Here is a 15822-nt window from a genome sequence, read left to right on the forward strand (position 1 = left end):
ACTAGGGTAAGAGTTTCATTTTATTTATTTGTCAGAGAGAGCATAAGCAGGGGGGGTGGCAGGCAAAGGGAGAAGCAAGCTCCCCACTGTGCTGGGAGCCCTATGTGGGGCTCAATCCCAGGACCCTGGGATCATTACCTGAGCTGAAGGCAGACGCTTAACCAACTGAGCCACCCAGGCATCCCGGGGTAAGTTTTATATCATGAATTTTTGTTGTCCCAATTTTTAGATGTGAATCCAAAAACAATGCATTGATTTAAATCTCTATTTTATAAAATAGAAAACTGCGGCTTGAAAGTATTCATTTTTCACAGGATTGTTTTGAGGATTAAATGAGAAAGTATATGATAAAAAATAATCAATGCAGGTGCCTGACATCTACAGTCAATAAGTTTTGTTTTTATGATTATCCAATGAGCAGAAATAAACGAGCTTGTAGAATTGTGGGTTCAGTGGTAAAATAACTACACACAGGATCTCAAGTCTTGAAGTGCTCCCTAATCATTCCTGATCAGAGGTTCAAAATCAGGCCTGGATATTGCTTTTCTAGTGGAATTAACCAGTGGAAACTAAATCCACTGCTTGTTTATTAACTTTGGAAAATAAGGACCCAACAACCAAACCAACAAAACAAAATGACAGAAACAAGAACAGCAGCTACAAAAAAACACTCAAATGTCATACACACTTTCTTCACTTTAAATAATTTTGCATACTTAGAAAACTCTGACACTTCTTTCCTTTTCATATAAATAAAAATAACTGTGGCTTGGTCTCTATGATCTAGCTCTCCCTTTAGATAACTGGTACCTGGGGAGAAAACAGGTGGGTGGGACAGCTATTTAATAAAATATAGGTTATTTTGAGATGGACCTAACATATATTCAGAACATTCCATCCTAAAACAGCAGAATACACATTTTTTTAAGTATACATGGAACATTCTCCAGAATAGATCACATACTAGGTCATAAAACAGGTCACAAAAAAGACTGAAGTCATACCATGCACCTCTTCTGACCACACTATGCAACTAGAAGTCAACCATGAGAAAAACCAGGAAACACCACAAATACATGAAGGTTAAACAACATTCCACTAAACAATGAATAGGTCAACCAGGAAGTGAAAGAAAAAATTAAAAAATACATGGAAACAGGGGTGCCTGGGTGGCACAGTCACTTAAGCATCTGACTCATGGTTTCAGCTCAGGTCATGATCTCATAGGTCATGGGATCAAGCCCTGTGTCCAGCTCTGTGCTCAGCATGGAGTCTGCTTGAATTTCTCTCTCCTTCTCCATCTGCTCCTCTCCCCTGTGCTCACTCTCTCAATCTAATAAATAAATAAATCTTTTTTAAAAAATGGAAACAAATGAAAATAAAAACACAATCGTCCAAAACCTTTGAGATGCAGCAAATGTGATCATTAGAGGGAAGTATATAGCAATACAGACCTACCTCAAGAAGCAAGAAAAATCTCAAATAAAAAACCTAACCTTAGGGGCGCCTGGGTGGCTCAGTTGGTTAAGCGACTGCCTTCAGCTCAGGTCATGATCTCAGGGTTCTGGGATCGAGCCCCGCATCGGGCTCCCTGCTCGGCGGGAAGCCTGCTTCTCCCTCTGACCCTCTCCCTGCTTGTGTTCCCTCTCTCGCTGTCTCTCTCTCTCTGTCAAATAAATAAATAAAATCTTTAAAAAAAATAAAAATAAAAAAAAAACCAAACACCTAACCTTACACCTAAAGGAGCTAGAAAAAGAAAAACAAATGAGCCTGAAGATAGCAGAAGGAAGGAAATAATAAAGATTTGAATAGAAATAAATTATATAGAAACTAAAAAAATATAACAGATGAATTAAACTAGGAACTAGCTCTTTGAAAAAAATAAATAAAATTGATAAACCTCCAGCCAGACTTATCAAAAAGAAAAGAGAAAGGACCCAAATAAATAAAATCACAAATGAGAGAGGAAAAATGACAACCAACACCACCAAAAAAAATACAAACAATTATAAGAGAATACTATGAAAAACTATATGTCAACAAATTAGACAACCTGGAAGAAATGGATAAATTCCTAGAAACATATAAACTACCAAAACCAAAACAGGAGGAAATAAAAAACTTCAACTGATGACCAGCAAAGAAATTGAATCAGTAATCAAAAATCTTCCAACAAAAAATCCAGGGTCAGATGGCTTCACAGGTGAATTCTACCAATCATTTAAAGAAGAGTTAATACCTTTTCTTCTCAAACTATTACAAAAAATAGAAAAGGAAGGAAAACTTTCAAATTCATCTATGAGGCCAGCATTACTCTGATATCAAAACCAAAGACTCCACTGAAAAAGAGAAATACAAGCCAATATCCCTGATGAACTCAGATGTAAAAATTCTCAATAAAATACTAGCAAACTGAATCCAATAATACATTAAAAAAATCATTCACCACAATCAAGTGGAATTTTTTCCTGTGTTGCAAGGGTGGTTCAATATTCACAAATCAATCAATGTGATACATCACATCAATAAGAGAAAGGATAAGAACCACATGATCATTTGAATAGATGCAGAAAAAGCATTTGACAAAGTACATCTATTCATGATAAAAACCCTCAACAAAGTAGGTTTAGAGTAAACATACTTCAACATAATAAAGGCCATATACAAAAAAATTCACAGCTAATATAATTCTCAATGGGGAAAAACTGAGAGCTTTTCCTCTATGGTCAAGAACAAGACAGGGATATCCACTCTCACTGCTATTATTTAACATAGACTAGAAGTCCCAGTCACAGTAAGCAGACAACAGAAAAGAAAAAAAGTCATCTAAATTGGTAAGGAAGAAGTAAAACTTTGACTATTGGCAGATGACATGATACTCTATATAGAAAACCTGAATGGGGCGCCTGGGTGGCTCAGTCGTTAAGCATCTGCCTTCGGCTCAGGTCATGATCCCAGGGGTCCTGGGATCGAGCCCCACATCGGGCTCCCTGTTCCTTGGGAGGCCTGCTTCTCCCTCTCACACTCCCCCTACTTGTGTTCCCTCTCTCACTATCTCTCTCTGTCAAATAAATAAAATCTTTAAAAAAAAAACCTGAAAGACTTCACCAAAAAACTTCTAGAACTGAATTCAGTAAAGTCACAGAATACAAAATCAATGTATAGAAATCTGTTGCATTTCTAATACATCAATAATGAAGCAGCAGAAAGAAAAACTAAGGAATCAATCCCATTTACAATTGCACCAAAAACCATAAGATACTTAGGAATAAACCTAACCAAAGAGGTGAAAGTCCTGTACTATGAAAACTATAAAACACTGATGAAAGAAATTAAAGATAACACAAAGAAATGGAAAGACATTCCATGCTCATGGATTGGAAGAACAAATATTGTTAAAATGTCTATGCTACCTAAAACAGTCTACACATTTAATGTAATCCCTATCAAAATACCAACAGCATTTTTCACATAGCTAGAATGCACAATCCTAAAACTTGTATGGAACCACAAAAGACAGAAAAGCAAAGCTGGAGACATCACAATCTGGATTTCAAGTATATTACAAAGCTGTAGTAATCAAAATGGTATGGCACTGGCACAAAAACAGACACATATTTCAAGAGAACAGAATAGAAAACCCAGAAATGAACACATAACTAGATGGTCAATTAATCTTCAACAAAGCAGGGAAGAATGTCCAATGGGAAAAAGACAATCTCTTCAACAAATGGTGTTGGGAAAACTGAACAGCAACATGCAAAAGAATGAAACCGGACCACTTCATTACACCATACACAAAAATAAATTCAAAATGGATTAAAGACCTAAATGTGAGATCTGAAACCATGACAATCCTAGGAGAGAGCACAGGCAGTATCCTCTTTGACATCGGCCATAGCAACTTCTTTTTAGATCAGTCTCTGGGACAATAAAAGCAAAAATAAACTATTGGGACTTCATCAAAATAAAAAGCTCCTACACAGCAAAAGAAACAATCAACAAAACTAAAAGACAACCTACTGAATGGGAGAAGATATTTACAAATGACATATCTGATAAAGGATTAGTATTCAAAATCTATAAAGAACTGACACAATTCAACACCCAAGAAACAAATAATCCAATTTAAAAATGGGGAGAGGACATGAAAAGATATTTCTCCAAAGAAGAAATACAGATGGCCAATAGACACATGAGAAGATGCTCAACATCACTCATCATCAGGGGAATGCAAATCAAAATTACCGTGAGATATCACCTAACACAGGTCAGAATGGCTAAAATCACCAGTACAAGACACAACAGGTGTTGGCAAGAATATGGAGAAAGGGGAACCCTCCTGCGTTGGTGGTGGGCAAACTGGTGCAGCTACTCTGGAAGATAATATGGAGGGTCCTCCAAAAGTTAAAAATACAAATACCCTATGATCCAGCAATTGCACTACTAGTTATTTGCCCAAAGAATACAAAAATACTAATTCAAAGGGATACATACACCCTGATGTTTATAGCAGCATAATTTATAACAGCCAAATTATGGAAACAGCCCAAGTGCCCATCAGCTGATGAAGGGCTAAAGATGTGTGGCACATATATACAATGGAATATTAGTCAGCCATAAAAAAGAATGAAATCTTGCCATTTGCAACAGCATGGAAAGAACTAGAGAGTATTATGTTAAGCAAATAAGTCGTTCAGAGAAAGACAAATACCATATGATTTCACTCTTATGTGGAATTTAAGAAACAAAACAAATGAGCAAAAGGGAAAAAAGAGAGAGAGACAAACCAAGAAACACTTTTTTTTTAAATTTTTTTTAAAGATTTTATTTATTTATTTGACAGAGAGAGAGAGAGCGCGAGAGAGGGAACACAAGCAGGGGGAGTGGGAGAGAGAGAAGCAGGCTTCCCGCAGAGCAGGGAGCCCGATGCGGGGCTCGATCTCAGGACCCTGGGATCAGGACCTGAGCCGAAGGCAGACGCTTAACGACTGAGCCACCCAGGCGCCTCTAAGAACAGACTCTTAACTATAGATGACACACTGATGGTTACCAGAGGGGAGGTGGGGAGGGTGAGGGGGATGGGTGAAATAGGTGATGGGGATTAAGGAGGGCACTTGTCGTGATGAGCGCCGGGTGATGTATGGAAGTGTTGAATCGTTATATTGTACACCTGAAACTAATATCACACTCTATGTTAACTAACTGGAATTTAAATAAAAACTTAAAAAAAAAAAGATTACCAATACACACACAAAGATCAATCAGAGGTCATTAGACTTCCTCAATTATTAATATTAGCTATCAAATCCACCAAATTTGGATTGTTTTCATAGTTGTGGCATATTCTTTAAACTGTGCATCCTCAGATTCCCTCATCTGGTCACCAGCCAATAGACTCTCTAGCATCCCATCACACGAGTGTTTGTACTTGTTGATTTATATAACACTTAAAAAAACTAATGCCTTCCTCACAAAAGTTCCTGTTGTTTTATCTCCCCCATCTTGAATTTCTGCAGGTGGATGTTTGGATCCCAATCTAAATATTTTAAATTACTCCTGCTGTTTATCTTAGAGTCCATACCAGCATTTTTGGATCTCCGAGCAAGTAGAGATGAGGAAGAAATTTCATTAAAGCTTGCTGACGTTAATCAATAAGTAATGGCTGCTTTGACTGTGAATTGAAAACTATTCAGAGGCCATGAAAATGAATGTGATAATCAACCAGGGATGCCTGCCGTGTGAGGAGGGAAGGGGATGGCTGCCTGCAAGGCCATTTTTACCTAAAGAGCTGCAATATCAAATACATAATGCATGAAAGTTTCCCTGGATACCATGTACACATGGTCAGTGTTTGCCTTTTGTGGGCTGCTTTCTGCTATCATCTGTCTCATCTCCCAACTTTTAAAAAGTGAGACAGCACCAGGAAGCACCTCAGTCCACATATGTCCAAGTTTTAAACACTTAAGGAGTTCTTCCAAAGCCAAATGCAATTGTGAATATTTTCTGACTAATGGATCATACAACCGAGGAAAGAGAAGTAGATAATGGCAGATAGGTAACTGGAAAACAGATAATTCAATGAGAAGAGATTCTAAAAATATTATCAGATTGAAGAATTATCAAATGAAAAAACCCACAAACACACAGATGCTCTGTTCTTTCTGTACAATGAGAAAACTCATAGATGCATGTTATCCAGGAACTTAATCATATTGAAGTTAAAAAAATGCAGAAAAAACACTTCGTTCTTTTTAAACAAAGCAAAAAAAGAGAGGTGGTACAAATTATTTTAACAATAGAATACGTTTAAGAGTTAATAGTATTATAGGGGCACCTGGGTGGCTCAGTCATTAAGCGTCTGCCTTCGGCTCAGGTCATGATCCCAGCATCCTGAGATCGAGCCCTGCATCGGGCTCCCTGCTCAGCAGGAAGCCTGCTTCTCCCTCTCCCTCCACCCTGCTTGTGTTCCCTCTCTCGCTGTGTCTCTATCTGTCAAAAAAATAAACAAAATCTTTAGGAAAAAAAAAGAGTTAATAGTATTATAAATGATGAACGGTAATGACGTTGATGATGTCAATTGTAGTCCCAGGTGGTGTACAAAGTGCTTCTCATGAGTAACTCGATTTAATCAACACAACTGAAGAAGCAGGTATGATCAATTTCCCCATTGTCCAGAAGAGGGAATTTGTTTGAGATACTGAACCTGCTCAAGGTCACACTGTTCTTTCGCGGTGGAGCTGGGACATTACAGCTTACTTCAGACTCCTGACTTACAACAACCACATGGTTCTGGCACAGGAATAGTAACATAGTCAACCGCTGATAATTCTTTTTTTTTTTTTATTCTTATGTTAATCCCCATACATTAGATCTTTAGTTTTAGATGTAGTGTTCCATGATTCATTGTTTGCATATAACACCCAGTGCTCCATGCAGAATGTGCCCTCCTCAATACCCATCACCAGGCCAACCCATCCTCCCACCCCCCTCCCCTCTAGAACCCTCAGTTTGTTTTTCAGAGTCCATCGTCTCTCATGGTTCGTCTATCCCTCCGATTTCCCCCCCTTCATTCTTCCCCTCCTGCTACCTACTTCTTCTTCTTCTTCTTTTTTTTTTTTTTTTACCGCTGATAATTCTTATCTTCATCCAAACTCAGGTCAATTTCCTGTACCACACATAAAAAAGACTATGATGCTAAGTGTAGCAGTATAAATCCTGAAAAAAGTTGCATTTGTAAAGATCCAGGGACAGCGTCTTTTATATTTCCAGGGCCTATGCTTCTGTCTTTCTCAGTAGTTTTATGATCTGTCTCTCCGTGAGCAGACAGCACATCAGCAAGTTTGCAGGGTAATCTTTTTGGACTGATCTCATTTATGCTTGCCCATTTCTTGCCAGTAACAAATCTTGTAAAAACACTTAGCGTTCCAGGGCTTTTCACATATAACTCATCTACCTGAAGGTTTTAAAAAAGTAATTCACAACACCACTCTCCATCAAAAGAGATAATCATTTCCATTTCTGTTTTCATGTAAGATATAATAATTCCATAATTTATGGGGCCACAGAAGCTCTATGACTTATATCATTTGGAGCATAATGTGATCTTCTCTGATTAATAGCTGCCATTTATTCAGAGACTGTGCAGGACACTTTATATTTATTGAACATTCTCATTTAATTCTCACAACAATTGTAAGGGAAGCTATCATTACCTCTACTTTACAGTTTCAGCAACAATTGTAGGTCATGCAGCCAGTAACCAGAGCCAAGATCAAACCTGGGGAACATCGATCATTCTGTCAATGAATAAAGGGGCAGGAAAGCAGATTGAAGCTTGGGTACCATCTGTTTCATATTAACATTTGCCATTTTATGATTTATTTATTCAACCGACCTTTGCAAAGCTTTATCTAGATATAAAACACAATGGGATTATTAAATTATACATCTGATGGGTGGAATAGTGAAAAGGTATCACCACCTAGAAAGCAGTTGCTCATCTATATGACCACCACACTGATTCTCAAAGCTGCATCCTCTGCCTGTTCCCTCCCATCCTTCGAGACCAGGGTTTCTCAACCATGTTGCTACTGACTTTTAGGAGCAAAGAAATCCTTGTGAGGGCTGTTGGGGGGCATTGTAAGATTTTTAGCAGCATCCCTGGTGTCTCCCCACTCGATTGCAAGAGTTCATCTCTCTCTAGTCATGACAATCAAAGATGTCTCCAGACATTGCCAAACACCACTGAGGGACAAAACTGCCCCTGAGAAACAGACTAGAAATTTCATCTAACATAATAATAATATTATGTCTCAATAATATTCATCATGCTTTTTACATTTAACAAATAATTCTATCTTCTTTGGTTAAATATAAGTTCCTGTCGTGTATGTCTATGACCATAATGACTACACAGCATATGGGACCTAGTCAACGCTTAAAGAAAAGTTGGTTGGATGAACATATGGAATGACCAAAGTCAAGTCATTTATTTATTAAGACCCTGCTTTTGAAAAGATGCTTTAATGAGTTTTTAAACTAGCCAAACAGGTACATTTTTGGGTCAGAACTGTCCTTAAGAGAAAGAAGTACAATGTAAATCGAGTAAAAGCCAAAGAGACCTCCTTTGTGTCCAACTAAAAATACCTGCATAGCAAATGGCTTTGGCTTTTCTGACAGCCATTTTTTTGACACTGATTCTCGGCAATGGAAATATCAGTACTCCAAGGTCATCCTTCAGGTGTCCTGTTTCCAAAAGGGAATTGGAAAGCATTTTTCTCAATACAACAACATAAAATTTTAATATTAAATTTTATATTAATCATATTATTCATTATTCAATCACTCTTTACACTGTCATTGAATCCAGGTCAGAGGAGATCTCCAGTTTTATTTATCATATTAAGCATAAATGTTATTGAGTGAAAGAATGCATAAATGAAGGAGAAGAGATACATGGTTAGAAAATAAAAATAAAATATCCTTTGCATGATGACTTTAAACCTTAACTCTTTACCCTTGGACAAGTTGTACAAACTTAGGGTACAACAAAATCTTTTTCTCCAGAAAATTTGTAATTGTCTGATCCATAACGTATCATTTGGTTCAAATAAAATATTTTGAGTGTTTGCTTCTCCAATAAATATAAATTTGTTCTACAATACTCAGATAACTTGGTGCTTTGTTGGCACCAAGTTAATTCTTGAAAGGGTGAACCAGATTTCAAAAGAAAGTTATCATTATGCTCCACTCCACTTTTACCTCAGACTCATCTTATGTAGTAGAAGGGGCAGATTTACCAGAGCCAACATAGATGTCATACAGACCGATATTAAGCACCCTCTCCAATGCTTTCCAGAGAAACACTGCCTGCCACACATGCCTCTCTACTACCAATAAGCTCAACCCTATTATTCCTCATCAAGCCTCTGAGGAAATGTCACCTAGAGTTTAGCTTCCATAGTAACCCATGACCAACTTTCAACAAGAGCATGTGAATAAACAGGCCATTGATCTACACCGTGCTTGAACACTCTTTTCCACACCTCCTCGCCAAAACAGCTGCTCATCCGTTCTCCACTCTTCGGAAATCTCTCCTTCTCCAGGATGGGATACTTCTGTCTACCTTACCCATGGACCTTCCCTTCTAGGATTATCCAACATTATCATCCATTAATTTGCAGGTTTTTCATATTGTTAAAAGTCTGTTAATTCTCACTAGGGGTGAAAGTAACATCACACCTCCAGAAATTAAAGACTTCATTCTCTAAAATAAGAGAAGGGGAATGTTCTCTCATTATCTTAATTATCTTACAGCATCTAAAACCAAAAACCAATTCATAGCTCAGTGGATTACCACATGACACCTATTATGAGGTTTGTAATAAAGCAAATAACCAGATTCTTCATTGTTATGTCTATGAGTATTAGAATTATTAGCTATATGAAGCATAAAACTGACCTAAAACCCCCAAAATGTAAAGCACTGAAATGAACACAAAATTTGTGCCACACTTCGGCAGTAGAAAACGTCTTCTCTGCCTTTGAGTGGTGGGAACTATTTACCAATTTAGAGTATACTTATCTCTATCATTTTTATAGTTATTAATAATATAGATATGTATATTAGGAAATTGTATAGCTCCACTTTTCTCCAGGAATAAAGAATTCTTTTGTCATGGCCTTCAAGCAAGAATCAGTTTATCCAGGATAGGATAAAGAACAGTAAATTTTAATAGGTTACTAAATATTGCATTGATAGATACCTTTAAGTTGGAAATTAATTCTATATTTGGCTATTAGTGATAGAGAATTGGATACAGTAAGTGTTTTCCATTTAATGGTATATTTCAAGAAAATAAATGCTATTTGTATTTTCCAAGAAAATATTTTCCATGTAACATTGGCTATCACCAACTATGAAGAATTGAGGACACCTTCTTCTAGAATTTCTATATACCAAGGCTTTGGGAATTTGATCAGCCTCTTAGAGCTATATGCAATATATAATAACTTATCTGCTTCAGATGTTACCTTAAAAGACAGTAAAAAGTCAGAAACAGGGAGGCTTAGAAAACTGACCAAAATCTGACTAAAAGAAAACGATTGGAAAGCATCCAGCCATAGTTTACATTTTTATTGAAATAGGCATTAATGAAAATTATTAGAAATACAGAGATGGTGTCTTTCAATGCAGTGTCTCAACATTAAGCTTTCTTTTAATTAGCAATTTAAAACATGCAATATGCTTTTGTACACTGTATTGTATATTGTGTGTTTTAGAAAAAAAGAAGATTCCTTATATAGTATTCCTCCAGCTATCAGTGGAAATTTGGTCTCACACTACTCTCTATTACTGCCAGAGACTGCTATGTCTCTGAACACAACCTTGGAAGTGATACATCTGCTGAAAAAATGTAACAGAATATGCTACATGGTCCACACCACATGGACGGAGCTAAGAGCCCTTTGCTGAAGTCTTTGACATTGTTGCACATATTCCTGGATCACCAAATTTACTCAAATATTTTTTTTTACAAAAATAATAAACTGAACAGCTTAAAAATGTAAGGACACATTTATGATAATATGTATGCTAATTATGGAAAAATTAGCACAGCCTGAAATTTCATACTTTATCTTAAGTAGTAATTAAAAACTGAATGAGTCTGCATGGCTCATTTGGTTAAGAGACCGACTCTTGGTTTTGGCTAGGGTCCTGATCTCAGGATCGTGGGATCCAGCCCCACATTGAGCCCCATGTCAGGCTCTGCGCTCAGTGCAGAGCCTGCTTGAGATTCTCTCTCTCTCCCTCTGCCCCTCCCCCTGCTCACGCATATGTGTACTCTCTCAAATAAATAAATAAATAAATAAATAAATAAATAAATAAAATCATTAAAAAATATGAATTAAAAACAACTGCTCACACTGAGCCCATTTTTTTTAAAGGTTTTATTTATTTATTTGAGAGAGAATGAGAGACAGAGAGCATGAGAGGGAGGAGGGTCAGAGGGAGAAGCAGACTCCCCGCCGAGCAGGGAGCCCGATGCAGGACTCGATCTTGGGACTCCAGGATCATGACCTGAGCCGAAGGTGGTCGCTTAACCGACTGAGCCACCCAGGCGCCCTCACACTGAACCCATTTACCTCCTGATGCAAAAGCCAGGATACAGGACTTTTGTCATCTAACTCCACATGATCTTACCCATGTTTTTCATTAGCATTTACTTCCTCATTTTTTTTTTTAAAGATTTTATTTACTTGAGAGAGTGATTGAGAGAGAGCAAGAAAGGGGGGAGGGTCAGAGGGAGAAGCAGACTTTCCGCTGAGCAGGGAGCCTGATGTGGGACTCGATCCTGGGACTCCGGGATCATGACCTGAGCCGAAGGCAAATGCTTAACCGACTGAACTATCTAGGCATCCCTTCCTCATTATTTTTTTAATGACTTTTAAGTTCTCAGAAGATATCAATCAATCAAACTTTTATCCATTTCTCCTTATTTTGATCTGATTCCATAATCCCAAGGAAACTTTCTGATTTCAACACTTGCCTTGCAAGAATTCTAAAGATGTCTCTGTAGAGAGATAAAACTATTTTAGAATTCCAGTTTTTATAAAACTACAAAAAGTCGTTCCCCTGTGAAAAGTTCTAAGTTTGTACTTGCACCTGGTAATATATTTGTGTTACAGCTTCTCTAAGCATGAACTGGCATTCAGATTGGGTCCCAGACTTGGTCCCACAAGTGCCTCCCTGTATTCCCATGAAGGGTAACCAGAGAAGCCTTCCATTTGACTGCTTGCTGAGGCAGTCCTCAGTGAGTAGGAGGTTTGGACTGTGGAGTAAGGGAAAGACAGATGAAGAGAACTTGATAATATATTTACTTCTAAATGTGAAATGTAAGATTTCATACTTTTAATTTCTAATAATATGAAATCTCTGCTATCCCCAGATTAAAACTACCTAAAATTGTTTTTCCTCTACATATAAAAACAATACATGTTAAGAAGAATTTGGAAAAAATAAGAGAATAAAATTAGAAAAACAAAACAAAGCAAAACAAACCTTGGTTCCAACAAGTCAGACATAGTTGGTAAAAGTAATTTGAAAGAATATACACAAATACATAATATTTTCCTACGTATATACACACACATATGAATATCCTTGATATATATGTCTATAAATGCATATATGGATTAATAAATATAGATGTATTCACACATACATTTGTGTGGAAGTAAATTGTATTGCTCATACTAATATGTAACTTTTTAATCTGATAACTTATCAGCATTTCCAGTCACTGACCATTCATCTACAACATTGTTTTTACAAGTTTTGAATGTTGGTTTATAGATGGACTATTGCTTATTTAACCAATTCCTTCTTGTTAGGTATTTACATGTTTATGTGCCATAGTTTATCTTTTAGTAGTAATACCACAATAAATACCCTATCACTTAACTCTCTCTTCACATACATAATTGTTGGGCCAGGGAGCACAATGAATGAAAACTTTCTTTGCCCAATTTCATGTTAAAATAAGTTGAATTATAAATAGCTTTTTGCTCTACCATTACCATAGATCCCAGCAATTAGAAAATTGTTTTACACATGTACAATGCACATGTATGTTAAACAATGTTAGACCTATTTGAATGAAAAACTTCAATAGATAGGGAAATTGTAGTGACATACTTGGGACCTTTTAATCCATGTGACACTATGCTTGTAAAATATTTTCATTTATATTCACCTTTCCTGGCCCAGCCCCCTCCCAGTGTGAATCGATATGGTACCTCATGATAGAATATTAAATAGGCCATTGGTTAAGATTTTGAAATTATATATCACTTAAAGATATGTGAGATCAGAAAAAAAACTGTTTAGAAGCCTGTTTAGAAGTACTTAGTGTAGGAAAACTGGAAAGCCTGGGAAAAGAATTTGATGGGAAATCAAAATTCCTGACAGTGCTGCTTTTTACTTCAAACAGTTTAAGGGACATTGTGGATTATTACTGGTTTATATATGGTTAAGACGGTGGGTGGGGGTTTGTATTTACAGATGATTCATAAACGTCAGAAAGACAGTTACTGTAGAATTAAGTGTCAGAACAAAGGAATAAATAATGGCATGAAACTGAGTGATAAAAATGAGAAATAATTAAAAATAACAAAAACAAATACTTAAGAAATCTCTTGCTTTTTGCCTATTAAAATCAGGGAAGAAAATGGAGAGGAAAACAAGGAGAGGAAGAAAAGACCATTTTTGTGGAGTTTATATTATTTAACTGACTGTAGAGGGCAGATGTTTCATTATTTCATTGTCACCCTGTCACACAGAAAGCATTCCTTTTTACTCTAAATCCTGCTTGAATGTTATACTGGTAATTCCCCTTACTTAGAGTATAGCTTGAGTAGGAATGAGCTCCCTGTTCCCCTTGAGGGCCATGGAATACACTCAAATCATCTTTATTTTATTTAATGAAGACCTGAAAAGTGAATGTCACCTTCTTACATATTGTATGCTCTCACTGATAATAGCTTCACTTGGCATGAATCAATTGATGGTCCAAAAAGTCCTCACTTCTCAGTAACAAGGTAGAGAATTTTTAAATAATCATATAACATGTTGAATTATTCAATAAATAACCATGAATAATTAATGCCAAGAAGTATAACAAAAGTCATCACAGCTTGCTTTACAGAGAGTTTCCCTCAGAAGATAGGTGTCGTTGATTTTCAAAGAGAACTTCAGAATTGGGAGCCCAAAAGGTGTAAGTTAAGCAATTTATATAAGAAGTCTACACATGAATAAATAATAGCGGAATGAATGAGTCACCTCGCTAAAGATATACTTCATAGCAGAGATTCAAATAATTGTATATTGAATATACTTCCTCAAATGCGTTGAGTGATCATGGAACCAAAATGAGCTTCCAACTAGAAAGACCTTGGAGAGGGGTTTTTGTACCAAAGATACAGTGAATGCTGGCCTGGCATCCACTAATCAGTTTGAGTTAGATCCCTACAGAGGAGATAACTGTGTCTGCCCTGGGGAATACAATTCTACTTCCTCTTTTTTCAAAGTACTTAGGTATTCTCAAAGATAATTAATTTCCTAGGGTGGGGTGCTGGGGGGGAGGGAGGAGTGTAGTGGATAAAATCTATGAGCTTTAGTTAACTTTTCACAACTGTACTCCATGATATGACACTCAAACGAGTTAGACCAGTTAACCAAACTTATTTTGATCCACACTGCTTTTTTTTAAAGGTCCTCCTGCCTAGACAAGAGTTTCAAGATAGATTCATTCTTAACAAAATTCTAAGATACAACCAGGAAAGAGACTTCTGAATTAGGTACATGCTTGTACTTTAACACCACATGAATACTCTAATTCATTACACTTAGCTTCTAAAATGAAAACGTGTTCACACTAAAGTTCATGCCAAATTATTACTCTAACTTGGAAAATGGCTTCATAATAGGTAACAACTTTTAATATTTACTTTATGTCAGACAATGTTACGAGCTAGAGTTTGACAAAATGTTTTCTGTAAACGGCCAAACAATAAACAAATATTTTCGGCTTTGCAGGCTATAAAGTCTCTGTCACAACCACTCAACTCTGCCTTTGTCTAGTAAAAGCATCTATAACCAATACGTAAGCAAATGAGCACAATTGTGTTATTTATGGACACTGAATAATGGCCACTGAATATCATATGTTTTTCATGTATCAAAAAATATATTTCATTTTAATTTTTTCAATCTGTAACAAACGTGAAAACTATTCTTAGTTCCTGGGCCATACAAAAACAGGCAGCAGGCCAAATTGGGTCCACAGACTAGTTTGTCAACCTTTTCGTAAGTTCAGGTGTATACACACACACACACACACACACACACATTCATGACACTTAATCCTCACAACAACCCTGTAAAGTAGTACTACTATTATCCCTAATCAGAAGATGAGAAAATTGTGTTCCATAGAGGTTAAGCAACTTTATCAGTCATACAGTAAATAAATGGAAAAGATAATATTTGAACTCTCTTCAGAGCTATGTTTCTAAACACAGTGCTAGAGTCTTTTCTCCCTGGAATGTGCAGGCGGAACTATACTCTTTCACTTGTGAAATGTACTAGAAATATATTACACTCACGTGATCTTTTCTCATGGTTCGCATCTGTAAGAAACCAGCACCGGTACTTAACTTCCCCTTTAAAGCTTGCCCGTACTTTGCCTTCATAACTGGTCAATAGTACTACCACTTGAAAGTCACCTGAAATATAGTGGGCACCCAAAAATATTTATT

Source organism: Mirounga leonina, unplaced genomic scaffold (assembly GCF_011800145.1).
Source record: "Mirounga leonina isolate KUSES-001 unplaced genomic scaffold, KU_Mleo_1.0 Mir_180, whole genome shotgun sequence".
Classification (NCBI taxonomy): domain Eukaryota; kingdom Metazoa; phylum Chordata; class Mammalia; order Carnivora; family Phocidae; genus Mirounga; species Mirounga leonina.